Source organism: Lactuca sativa, chromosome 4 (genome assembly GCF_002870075.4).
Source record: "Lactuca sativa cultivar Salinas chromosome 4, Lsat_Salinas_v11, whole genome shotgun sequence".
Taxonomy (NCBI): Eukaryota; Viridiplantae; Streptophyta; class Magnoliopsida; order Asterales; family Asteraceae; genus Lactuca; species Lactuca sativa.
The window spans coordinates 325,379,640-325,392,510 of NC_056626.2; the positions used below are offsets into that span (position 1 = coordinate 325,379,640).

The 12,871-nt window shown below is 31.6% G+C and overlaps 1 pseudogene; it reads right to left on the reverse strand.

Annotated features, from left to right (window-relative positions):
• Positions 1-490: 490 nt before the first annotated feature.
• On the reverse strand, positions 491-5,633 carry LOC111909153 (pyruvate kinase isozyme G, chloroplastic-like; annotated as a pseudogene).
• Between the last annotated feature and the right edge of the window lie 7,238 nt (positions 5,634-12,871).

A 12,871-nucleotide genomic window follows, 5' to 3' on the forward strand; every position in this document is an offset into this window, starting at 1 on the left:
ACTGGTGAATACACTTTTGTTTGCTCATTTGATCATCCAATTATGTTTTACAACATAAAACATTTTCCCCTTGCCAACCATTGTCAAGATGTTCTATACAGTTTTAAATATACCTGCTACAATTGACAAATCCCTAAAAAGACCTTTATACCCTTGGTTCTTCTTATTGCACCAGATCATCTCACATATATTGTTCTTCCTTCGAAGAAAACTAAAAGTCATCGGTTTATACACAAAGGTTAAAGATACTACAATTAGGTAAATTATTCAAGAGTAAATTACACGAATGGTCCCTATGGTTTAGGGTAATTTGTGTGTTTAGTCCTGAACTTATTTTTTTTAACTTGGAAGGTCCCTACTGTTTGTTTAGGTAAATGATTTAGACTCACTCATTTGTGAAGGAAAAGATAGTTGAGGAATGGCGAAAATGGCTTAAAATCACAACCATTGATCATGTTCTTGTGAAGACAATGATAGGAGTAGCAACAATGTTGGCTATTGTTGCAGCATGGAAGTCAAAAATTTCACCCATATGGCTCTACAAAAGTTATAAAATACACTTCATGATCATTTTACCCTTGCATTCCAAATTTCAAATATTCATCTATTAGTGCATATCTTGTACGCCAAGTGACGCAAAAGAGAAACCGAGTTCGAGTTGACTCGCAAACTTGACTCGATTCTTGATGTCACAGTGTGCATAACTTTCACATCTTTTAGTAGAAAACTGAGATAAGATTGAATGTTAAAAGTAAATTAATGATTTAATAAAATATAGATAATAAAATCGATGATATTAATAATAAATCCATAAAACTTACTTTCCATGAGCAGTTTCACCTGAAAGCATGACAACATCAACACCTTGTCTTACTGCTATTGCAATGTCAGAAACTTTAGCTCTTATTGGAGTTGGATGATCAATCATACTTTCTAACATGTTTGTTGCTACTATAATTGGTTTTTGCAACTTTTGACACCTTCTAATAATATCTTCCTATTTATTAAACAACAATCAATTATAAAATTATGTAAGTTTAGCAACAAATATTCAAGGTTATTATTTATTAAAATCAAGTTTACCTGCAATAAAGGAACTTCTTCAATTGGAAGCTCTGCTCCAAGGTCACCACATGCAACCATTGCCTTAATACAAGAATATTTAAAACTTAATAATAATAATAATAATAATAATAATAATAATAATAATAATAATAATAATAATAATAATAATAATAATAATATTAATGGAGTTAAATCAAATCAATGAAATTAAAATGCTAACCCCATCAGATGCAGAAAGTATGGAAGGAAGATTGACTATTGAGTCTGCACTTTCGATTTTTACAATCACACGGATATCTGCATTGCATCCTACATAATACATTTTCTAGAAGCTTAGTTAAAATAAAAATAAAAGGAAATGTTATTTTATAATTTAAAAAGAAACCTTACTTTTTAGATAATCTTTCAACTCATGAACCACTTCAGCATCCTTCACAAAGGAAACAACATAGAAATCAACTTCGTTATCCACTCCAAACTTTATATCTTCCTAATCTTTATCTGTAAATGGAATCAAATTCATAATTTAATAAAAGTAACAAATAGTTTTAAACTAATTGTAAAATAAGATGAAAGTAAACCTGTTATTGAAGGCAAAGTTGCACTTTTTCCACGCACGTTGAGATGTCTCCTTGATTTCAATTCTCCACCATCAATTACTTCACATTTTACTAAATCTCCAGTCTTGGATTTAACACCCAATGACATCATCCCCCTTCAAGAAAAAGAAAAAAAATACCTTTATACAAGGGAATATCTATATAACATTTTATAAATTTTGTCACTTGTATCTTTTTTAGAAGAGTTAATGAGGTAATCTTACCATCAACCAATAGTATGTCACCAGGTTCAACATCATTTATAAAGCCATCATAATTTACACCCACAGTGTTGTTTGTGCTGACTCCTCTATTAATGGTGAAATTGAATTCTTGCCCCTCATGAAGGAGAATTGGTTTAGCTACATCTCCACTTCTGACCTTAGGTCCCTAAAGCAACATGATTCATATGAAAAATAGTAGAAGGAATACCTTTATATGTACTTTTCATCTCTTTGATTCTGGGCTTAATAGTTTAGAGATGAAAACAAAATCCATACCTTAGTATCCAACATTATAGCTATGACTTTTTCATTGAATTGAGCATTGTATTCTTTGACAATATCAATGGTGTTTTGATATGATGCATGATCTCCATGTGACATGTTATGGCGTGCCACATTCATCCATGTTTCATGTGATGCATGATCTCCATGTGACATGTTTCTGCAAGAAATATCAAGGCATATTAAAATTAGTTTCTTTTAAAGAAACCAGGCATATACTTACAAACTTAAGCATAGATGGAAGGTATATTAAATGGACCTTGCTTGACTTCTCAAATGCAGCTCCCATAGCAGATGCAAGACCATTTATACAGGTCAAAGTGGTAATGATTAAATTCTTGTTGATGTCATATAACCGAGTTGTAAGAGCCCCAAACAATTCCACTGAAATAACAACACAACACAGTGAAAAACATGAAACAGCTTCCATATACTTTTAAGTTTTAACTCATTAATGCAAATTATTACCGTTCCAATAGACTAATTTACCTTTTCTAATCTTTACCAACCCACTTTTACTAATTATTATATAATCATTTAGGGATCAAATTATAATTTTAAAATATTCATATTCATGCTATCTGGAACATAACTGATTGTCAAAGTAGAGTAAAATTGCCTACATGCCCTTATTTGGTTTATTACTTTCTTAAATTAATAGAAATTCACCACTCATCCTAAAACTATCGGCATAACAAATAATTACAACTGATTGCTTGATTCTCATTATTCAATATCACACATGGAAGCGATGTCAAAGTCTCAAGAGTATTTGGATTACCTGTGGAGATTTGAAGTGTATAAATATACAGGGGAAGGGATGAGAATGGAGTAACTCAAACGCCATGTTATGGATGAAAAGGAAGGTATTCTCCGTTCGTTTCTTATAGGAGTTCTGGTTGCTTCAAACAACGACATGGGGGAGGCGAGCCCTAACCTGAAAAGCGAGACATGCAACAACAGAAGAAATGGTGGAGCCTATCGATTATGGAACCAAAAAAGGCATGGAATCAGCTCACATCAATCCAAGATAACCCTTCACATCAAAACATACCTGAAAGAGAGAGGTGGTGAAGGAGGGAGAGAGAGAGAGAGAAGAAAACAAAAAACCAAAAAATTGAAGCTTACTTGTACACTCATTTGTTGTCGAAGAATAAGGATGCAAAGAAAGAGAAGAAGGAGAAAGAGAAATAAACCAGATGAAAAACTGGAGGCGGTGGAACTTGGTGGTGGTCGATCCAATATTTTAAGGCCTAAATCCAGAGAAAGTTTGTGAGGATTAGGGTTTAGATCAACAGATATGGAGTGATCTCTTCCTTATTTAATGGGATAATGCTTGATGATCTGTTAAATATTATATGATTTGTTGATATTGTGAGATTGATTGCAATGAGATTGAACAATACAACGAGTTCTACAGCATTTGAGCGGAATGACTGTATAAGGGCAAAGTAGGAATTTCACATAGATAAAATGAGCGGGAAAAGCCAAGACGGATGGACTAAGGTGGTGCCACGTGTCATCTAATGTACTGTTTTATTAGAAGATATATATATATATATATATATATATATATATAGAGAGAGAGAGAGAGAGAGAGAGAGAAATAACAAAAATTAAGTTGGTTACATTTTAATGTTTTGCAACCAGAAACTCTAAAGTTCATTATCATTACTAAAAGAAAAGCCATTAATGAATGTTGTAAATAACTAATAATGACAACAAATATCTGTCATTGTAAGGGCTCGTCATAAATAGAAGCCGACATACATTGGTTTGTCGTAATTTACGACATATAATTACGACCGAAGTTGTTGATATTTTTTTAAAATATTTTCTTGACAGACAATTTACAACAATACGTTTTATACTTTTATAAAAATATATATTTTTCTAAATGTACAAATATTCAACTAAATCACGGTTCATGACTCATAATATATATATATATATATATATATATATATATATATATATATATAGGGTTAGGTTATTTTGTTTTTACTAACTATTGTGTGCCAGAATGCACAGATCTGGACTACCGGATGGAATAGAATCAAAGATAATGATCTGAGAGTCTATGATATTACAATAAGGTAACATACACCATATAATCACACAATTTTCAACATAAGGGTATTTTGGTCAATTTACCTATATTAAAAAAGGAAATTTCCAGACTTTAAGGAATAATTAATTCTTTTATTTTTAAAAATTTGAATATTTTAAATTAATTCAGATTTAAAAATCCGATTTTATTCTGTCAGAATGACAGAATGCCAACCATAAACTAGTAAATATACTTTCGATTTTATTCTTGCAGAATACATTTCCAACGCAGTTATATTTGATAATTGACCTGATTTAAGAACAAGATATTATCCATATACATCCAACTTGGGTCTATGATTTTATTCTTAATATACATTCGAAATTAAATACAAATTCATACATATTCTTACAGACTAATATCCTTATACATTTTAATATAGTTATACATATTCTAACAGAATATCATCAAATATGAATAAAATTGTTAAAAAAATAACATTCTTGAATATATAATTATTGAACAAATACACTTGATCCTCTTCAGTGGTCCATATAATCAACTTGATCTTCACATATATATACTTGTTGTTGAGCTCGATTCAAAATATTTCTCTTGTATGATTAATAGTGAATTCATTCTCCATGTAATTCTGAAAGAATAAGATACATTACTCGTTAGTATTACTAGTTAAACAAATATACTTGTTGTTAACAAACATTCTCAAAGACATTCTAACAGAATGCATTTATAGAAACAAATTCTAATAGAATACATTACAGAATGCACTTAAATCATAGTCTTTTCTTCTATATGCATAAACATTCTAAAAAGCATGTATAAATGTATTCTGTCATAATTACTAGCAACACATGTTTTATGTAATATTTATATTCTCATAGAATGAAAGTTGTGAATTGCACCAAAACCGATACGTAAAAATTGAAGAAAATGCACAAACTAATGAGTAAGTGCAGATAAAATAACAAGTTTTAGACATGATAGCTCATATAAAATTCAATGCTTAGGTTGAATTGGAACTTAAGCATTGGAATCCAAGATTTCATTCTAATAGAATTGGAATTCGAGCTTCCATTCTGGCAGAATTACCCTCATCATATTAGATACCAAGGCCTTCTATGACAATTTTTTTGATAATCAACTTACCCAAACAACACTTACAGCCATTAGGCACACGAACGTGAAGTAATTTTTCCTCCCTACACAATTATTCAACCACTGCACAAGAAATAATTTAGAATCTGTTCAACAGTTTATTGTATTATTATATACCTGCCTACGAAATCTATGGAAGAATATGTTCAATCCACCTTGAAACCTGCTGCAAATCATACCGATGTTGATATGTTGAATCCACGTTATTATTACTCCCACCATTACCACCACTTCCATCAATGGAAGGGAAAATGACTTAGGAGGGTAACTAACTCTTATTCGTGTTCACATATTGGCAACTTCTTATTTTTTGTACATAAGAAAGCAACTAACTTGTTTTAACTGTGTAACATCCCAAAAATCATGACCAAAAATTTCGTTTTTAATTTAATACTAAAACCATAATTGTCAAAGCATTAATTTAATACTCCGGCATTGGGCCCCGCCCGGCATAAGGCCCCGCCTAGCATCGATCCCCGCTCGGTATACAAATTTGTCGCTCTTAGGCCCCGCCTCTCTCTGGGCCCCGCCCGCTAAACACATACAATAATATAACATGCTAACACATAAATAAGCATACTCTACTATATCTATGTCCTAAGAAACATACTCTCCTAATAATGAGATACGGAACATCGTCCATACTCAGATAGTGATGAGATACGGGACCTCGCCCACACTCAACTCCCTACCAGGCACATACAAGTATTACACAGACAACAAGTATAATCTAACATGCAAACATTCCTCGGGCACCCTCCCGACATCGGACTTTGGTCTGGAATAACATACTAACATACAATGCCTAGGGCTAACCCCCAGGTCTTCCTACTCATAGACTACACGGGCTGGCAGTGTGGCCTTAGACACATTCACACAGTGAGGAGACTCACCTTGCACTGTTGAAGCCCTGGCTGGAACTAGCTGAGTACGAACGAAGTTCTGTATCTCATTATTAGCAAAGTATGTTTCTTAGGATAGGGATACAGTAGAGTATGTTTCTTTATGTGTGGCCTAAGAGAGACAGATCTGTATACCGAGCTGGGCTCGATGCCAGGTGGGGCCTGATGTCGGGCGTGGCTGGATGCCGGAGTATTAAATTAATGGTTTGACAATTATGGTTTTAGTATTAAATTAAAAACGAAATATTTGGTCATGATTTTTGGGATGTTACACAGTTAAAACAAGTTAGTTGCTTTCTTATGTACAAAAAATAAGAAGTTGCCAATATGTGAACACGGATAAGAGGTAGTTACCTTCCTAAGTTATTTTCCCTTTGAGTTACCGGTTAAAACAGGTATTAGCCGGTAATATTGGTGTAATGTAAACAGTTAAAACAAGTTAGTTGCTTTATTTTGTACAAAAAAGAAAAATTTGCCAATATGTGAACACGGATAAAAGATAGTTACCCTCCTAAATCATTTTCCCTCACTGGAATCAACCACCTCCCTTTCTCCTCCCCCATCTTCATGGTTCACTGCAACCGGTTCACCACGCTCCTCTTCTTGGTCTGCATCACCCATTATCCGAATCGAAACCTCCCCATTGTTATTATCACCATTACTACTTCTATTACTAGCAGTACTGGAACCACTCGAGTTATGATCACGATGATGATGGTTAGAAATCAAGCTCTCTGATTCGTGATAATCGGTATTCGACCTAGGTCGAAGAACACCCGAGTATTCAATTATAGTAGTTACAGGTGCTTGTAAGAACAAATTATCAGAAACGGAGAAGACGGCATCGCTCTCGGCGAAGAACTGCTACTGCTTATCCTCTGCATCGTCGGTGATGTGGGGTTTGATGAATTCGGACTTTTAGTCGCATGATTATCAGAACTCGTAGGATCAACGCTAACACCTGTTGTTTCCATTAATCGACACATACAAACTCTTCTTTGATTGTACCTTTTAAACGCTTAATCCACAAATTCCCCAAAAAGAAAAATACTTACGATGATGTAGAAGAAAACAAAGAGAAAAACATCAAATGGATTGGAGGTGACAAGGGTTAGATAGCGATCTTGACATGTAAATATGAGAATTTACGTTAATTTAACGAGTCAATAACCAGATAAATGGGGGAAATGGCTCCAAGAATCGCTCTAAACAGAATTAGAGTATCGAATTCTAGGGTTTTTTTGGTTGTGTTTGGAATCGATATGAAAGCTCCAACTCGATTCAGGAATGAAACGAAACGAAATGGTGCATTTGAAACGATACTGACTACGATTTAGGGCTAATGCTCTAAATTTATCTTTGATTCTTGAGTGAAATCAGGAATATTAATTATCTTCCATAATTAACTATGTAAATATTACTATAATACCCTTAATTGATTTATTTTTTCCTAAATTCCTATTGGTGCATTCATGCACAAAATAGTTGCTAAAAACATTTGAACCTATATATATATATATATATATATATATATATATATATATATATATATATATATATATATATATATATATATATATATATAACTATTACCCCAAAAAAAACACACACACATATACAATGAAAAACAACTCATGACGGTTTGATAAGTTTGTCTCACTACCCTTTAGTACACATCCCTATGTTAACTATGATATAAATTCCTCCAAACCGGTCGCATGTAATTAGTAGTGTAACGATTCTCTATTTGGACCGACACTTTTATTCCTTCAAAAACCTAGTTTGTTTCACTGATTTTTTTTTTTTGCTAGGAGCATCTACTTCACAATGATAACCAACACACCTTATTGTTTCCCACAAACACAAATGTGATTAGTTCCTTTAAACACATTATTAAATATATGATACGTCAAGACATTTGAACTTACCAACCGTCAACCATGTAAGATCCATATCTTCAATGCACATATTCTTCATGCCTACTGAAAGGATGGGTACTCTTTCATAACAACTTCACATTCAGCATATTCAATATAATCTTGTAGTCGATAATCATTTGGGCATCAGTGAAGTTAAACTTTTTTGGAAATATTTAAAAACTAACAAAAAAGAAGATAGTAAGAATGTGGAGTACCATGGGAGGTTGAGCATCTTGCAATGTTTTTGATGAAACGACTTCCCCTCAATGATGTCCACCTCGAATTGTTGCATATACTTCAAATCGCTCAACAAGCCTTATTATTTTATCATTTGACTTTTTATTGAAAAAACTAGCCTATCTCGCCTTGGAGGAAGCTTACTAGGTGTTGCACCACCACCTTGGGTAACATAGAAGCTTCGAAATGTGGAAAGAAATATCCTTATACAAGTGATATGGTTCTTATATATATATATATATATATATATATATATATATATATATATATATATATATATATATATATATATATAAGTTCGACAATGGATTTTTTTTTAATTTATACATTGAAATCCGTTAGAAAATCACATGGTCATGTATTATATTGGTCCTAATTGTAAAGGACCTTGTAACTTGATCTTAGGGCATGAGGAGGGGGGGGGAGGGGAGGAAGTAGGGGGGCTTTGAATGCACCAATTGATTCTTAAAGGATAAGTAATGTATTTCTAGGGGTCCAATTGACTTAATTAAGTTTGAAATTACTAACGAGGCACTTAGGTTTGGTTAGTATTAACAACTAAGAATATTTCATATTCATTAGGTGATATCTAATCTTTGATGACTGTTGGAAATGGAGTTGAGTGTCATCAAAGCTAAGATTAGTAATTACCAAGAGTACATATCCATATTGTTAAACTTTTTTTGATAAATGATTTGGCTTTTATGTTATAGTACTCTTGAGTCTTGATTCCTATGTGACTACTATATAATATTTTAGCATTCATAAATATTGATTTGATTACTTTTTCATTAAGGAAGTATTTAATTAAAATTTCAATGGTTTGGGCATCCTATATAATCATATCGCTTAAGATGTGTTGACTCACGTGTTTCCAGGACACTTTGCAAATGTATTTCATGGTTAAATGTAGGAGGGTCACATGTCTCTAATATGCCTTCTTAGTGTTAGTCCTCTAAATGTGTTTTTGGTGTGATGCTACTACGTTGTTATGTTATTGGAGCTTCACGACCCCTAGTGGAAGGCACTTGTTTTTAGTGAAGAAAACTTAGTTTGGGAATTCAGAAGCACATACAATGCATAGTTTGGTTTGGTTTTGAATTGGTTATCACTAATGTTTCTTATTCTCGAATACCTTGTATTTATAGAATTGGTTTTGAAAATTTTTCTTATCCATTTCCCTACAAAATTCTAACTATGGGTTTATTCATTAGGGCTCCCCAAGTCTAATGTTACTATTTGGACATATATTCATTAAGATTATTAAAGTGTTTAGCTTTAGAAGACTTGTTGGTTAGTTTTTATTGTATGTTTTCATCTAATATAGTTGAAATCTTTGCCAATATATGTTTTCTTAAATATAACAATAACGTTGTTAAATTTGATATAATAATTCGTATATTAAGTTGATATAAGTGTAAATTACACGGATGGTCCCAGTGGTTTAAGGTAATCTGCTTGTTTGGTCCCTAAAAACTTTTTTTAACTCGAACAGTCCCTACTTTATATTTTTTAGTACGGTTAATCTCTATCTATTCTGAAAAGTGAAAAGACTGAATTACTGGGACCAAGAGTGCAACAAAAATATATAGCAGAGACGGTCCGAATTAAAATATATATATAAAGTATGGACGTTCCGAGTTAAAAAAAAAAAACTATTACGTAGGGACAATTCGAGTTAAAAAAAATTGTTAGGGACCAAGTATACAAATTACTCTAAAGCACAGGGACCATCCATGTAATTTAACCTATATTGATTATTTTGAATTATATGATAATATATATACATCTATTAAAGTGCATAATCTCAATCGTTTGAATGACCTCTACACGCGGGTTACTCATGAATGAAAATAAAAAATAATATATGGTTTAATGTTATAAATTTTTTGTTATTGTTAATTAACTTTTTATAATTTATTAGCTTAACATTTTAATTTCTATCATTGTAATTATTTAAAACATCAAACATTGTTTTTTGTTTTGAAAGGTAACAATATAATCTTTTATATATAGTTATTTTTAACTATTGTTATTGTAAGTTATTTTAAGCTACTTATTTGAAAGCTTTTAATGATTATAAAAATATATTTAGCAAATATTTTAGTTAAATTGAAATTACAATTTAGATTTTGTATTTAGCACTACAATTTATCATTGTTAACTATTCACAAAATACTTTTTGGGTTTTTTAAGTGGAACTGAAATTTATATTTAAGTTGACCATGTAATGTTATATTTAAATTAACAATTTAAGTAATTTATCCAATATGTTCAAAAGTTATAGCTTTAAACTGATAATGGTTTACAAACAACAACATATTAAATTTAATAAATTAAGTATAATATGTTAAAAGTTAAAGAAATAAATTTATAAGTAGAAATAAATATATTTTTTTAATAATGAAATTTATTTTATTTATGATTACACTTTAGGTATGATATTTATTTACCCTTATTAACCAACTTATAATCATTAATAGAAAGATACTACAATTTATCACTTTTAACTATTTACAAAATATTCCTTGAGTTGTATAAGTTGAACTAAAATATATATTGCAGTTGACCCTATAATGGTATATTTAAATTAACAACTGAAGTATTCTATCTAAACTGTTCAAAAATTGCAACTTTAAAATGATAATAGTTTACATACAACAACATTTTAAAATAATAAATTAAGTATAATTTGTTAAAAGTTAAAGACATAACTTTATAATTAAAAAGTACAGATATTATTTTAATGTTGAAAATTAGTTTATATCTGATTACACTTTAGGTTAGATATTATTTTAACCTTATTAACCAACTTGTAATCATTATTAGAAAAAATTGAAAAGTCATGAGAGTTTCAAATGAATGTGGTGAAAGGAAAAGTGCTTCCTATATATATATATATATATATATATATATATATATATATATATCACATTGGTTTTTGTTTGTACATTGATGCTAAGACAAATTGTATTGAGAAGTACAAATATTTTTTTTGGAAAATTCATGATCAAGCACTCAATGTGGAAAGCTAAAAATGATTTCAGTTTGAGGAAGACTTACTTTGCTTAAATCCATATTAGGTATTCTAGGAATTTACTATAAGAACCTAAAATTTAGAGAGATTTGACTTTTAGTCAAATGTTGACCGAAAGGGAAAAATGGTCATTTATGATCATTCGGTAAGTTAATGATGTTGTGACTTCATGAAATTGTCCAAGATAAGTTTAATTCACTTACATGAGATTAGATGAGTGAGTTTAAGAGAAGAACTAGATGAGATGATGTATTTTGGGAAAAAAAGGGTAAAATGGGAAATTTCATGTTTTTGGGCCAAATTTGTGACTTAATAGATTAATACCTGCATTAATCTAGTAAGAAGTGACTTAATGGAGCTGTAGAAATCATATCCACCTTGGCATGGATATAAATACAACAGAAAATGAATTTAAGACAAAGATGTTATGCGTGTTAGCAGTTGGAAGAAAAATCGCCACAAGTTGGAATAGAATCAACTAAGGGAGATGCTAATGAGCAGCCACTGCAGCGTGGTGAGGATCTTTCCACAGAGTGGTGAGGGTCACGGGAGCTTTCCACAGAGTGGTGAGGGTCACGAAGAGGTATTATAGGATACCACAACGTGGTGGCGAAAGTAGGTTGCTACGGGAGAAGGAGCATCACGGATCGATTAGAGGCCGACCAAGACTAAAGAGGCCACACCGTGGTGCGGTGGGCATAAGGCCATGGAACAGTTTCAAGAATAAAACACATGTTCTAGCTTTTTACAGCCTCATTTTTTAACCAAAACACCCAAAATTGGGGGAGAGCTTACGGTTGGAGATTTAGGTGTCAAGAAGGAGACAAGTGAAGCTAGAGATGAACTATATCAAGGTTTTTCATCCTCTCTCTATTAAGGTAAATATTTTAACATTTTTTTAATTATTAGTTTGGTTTTGTTGGTTGAATTGATAAAAATATAAATGATTAGAGTGTAGATCAAAGTGTTTAGAAGTTGTAATCACGCTTGCAAGTGATTTTCATAGTTAAATCAACCCAATGAGAGTTAGGTTTTGTATCCCTAACAGTGAGGTTGTGATTTATGCATTATAGGTTAGATAATAATTGTAACGTCCGTATATCCAGGCTAGTCAATTTAGAGATAGTAGGGGTCGAAAACGACTTTTTGACAAAAGATTATTTAGAATAAATAATCTTAACCAAGTTGTAGAATATGTCTCAAGGATTCCGTACATATAAAGAACGTTGAAATCCGAGTTAAAATGAAAAAGTTATGGTCCGTCAAAGTTTTAAGGCAAAACTGGCACGACATCGGGAGAAGTAAATAGTGAATTTACAATGGAGGACTTTTAAGCCTTATAAATCTAAACAAAAGTTGTAGTATACGTTAAACTGAGAA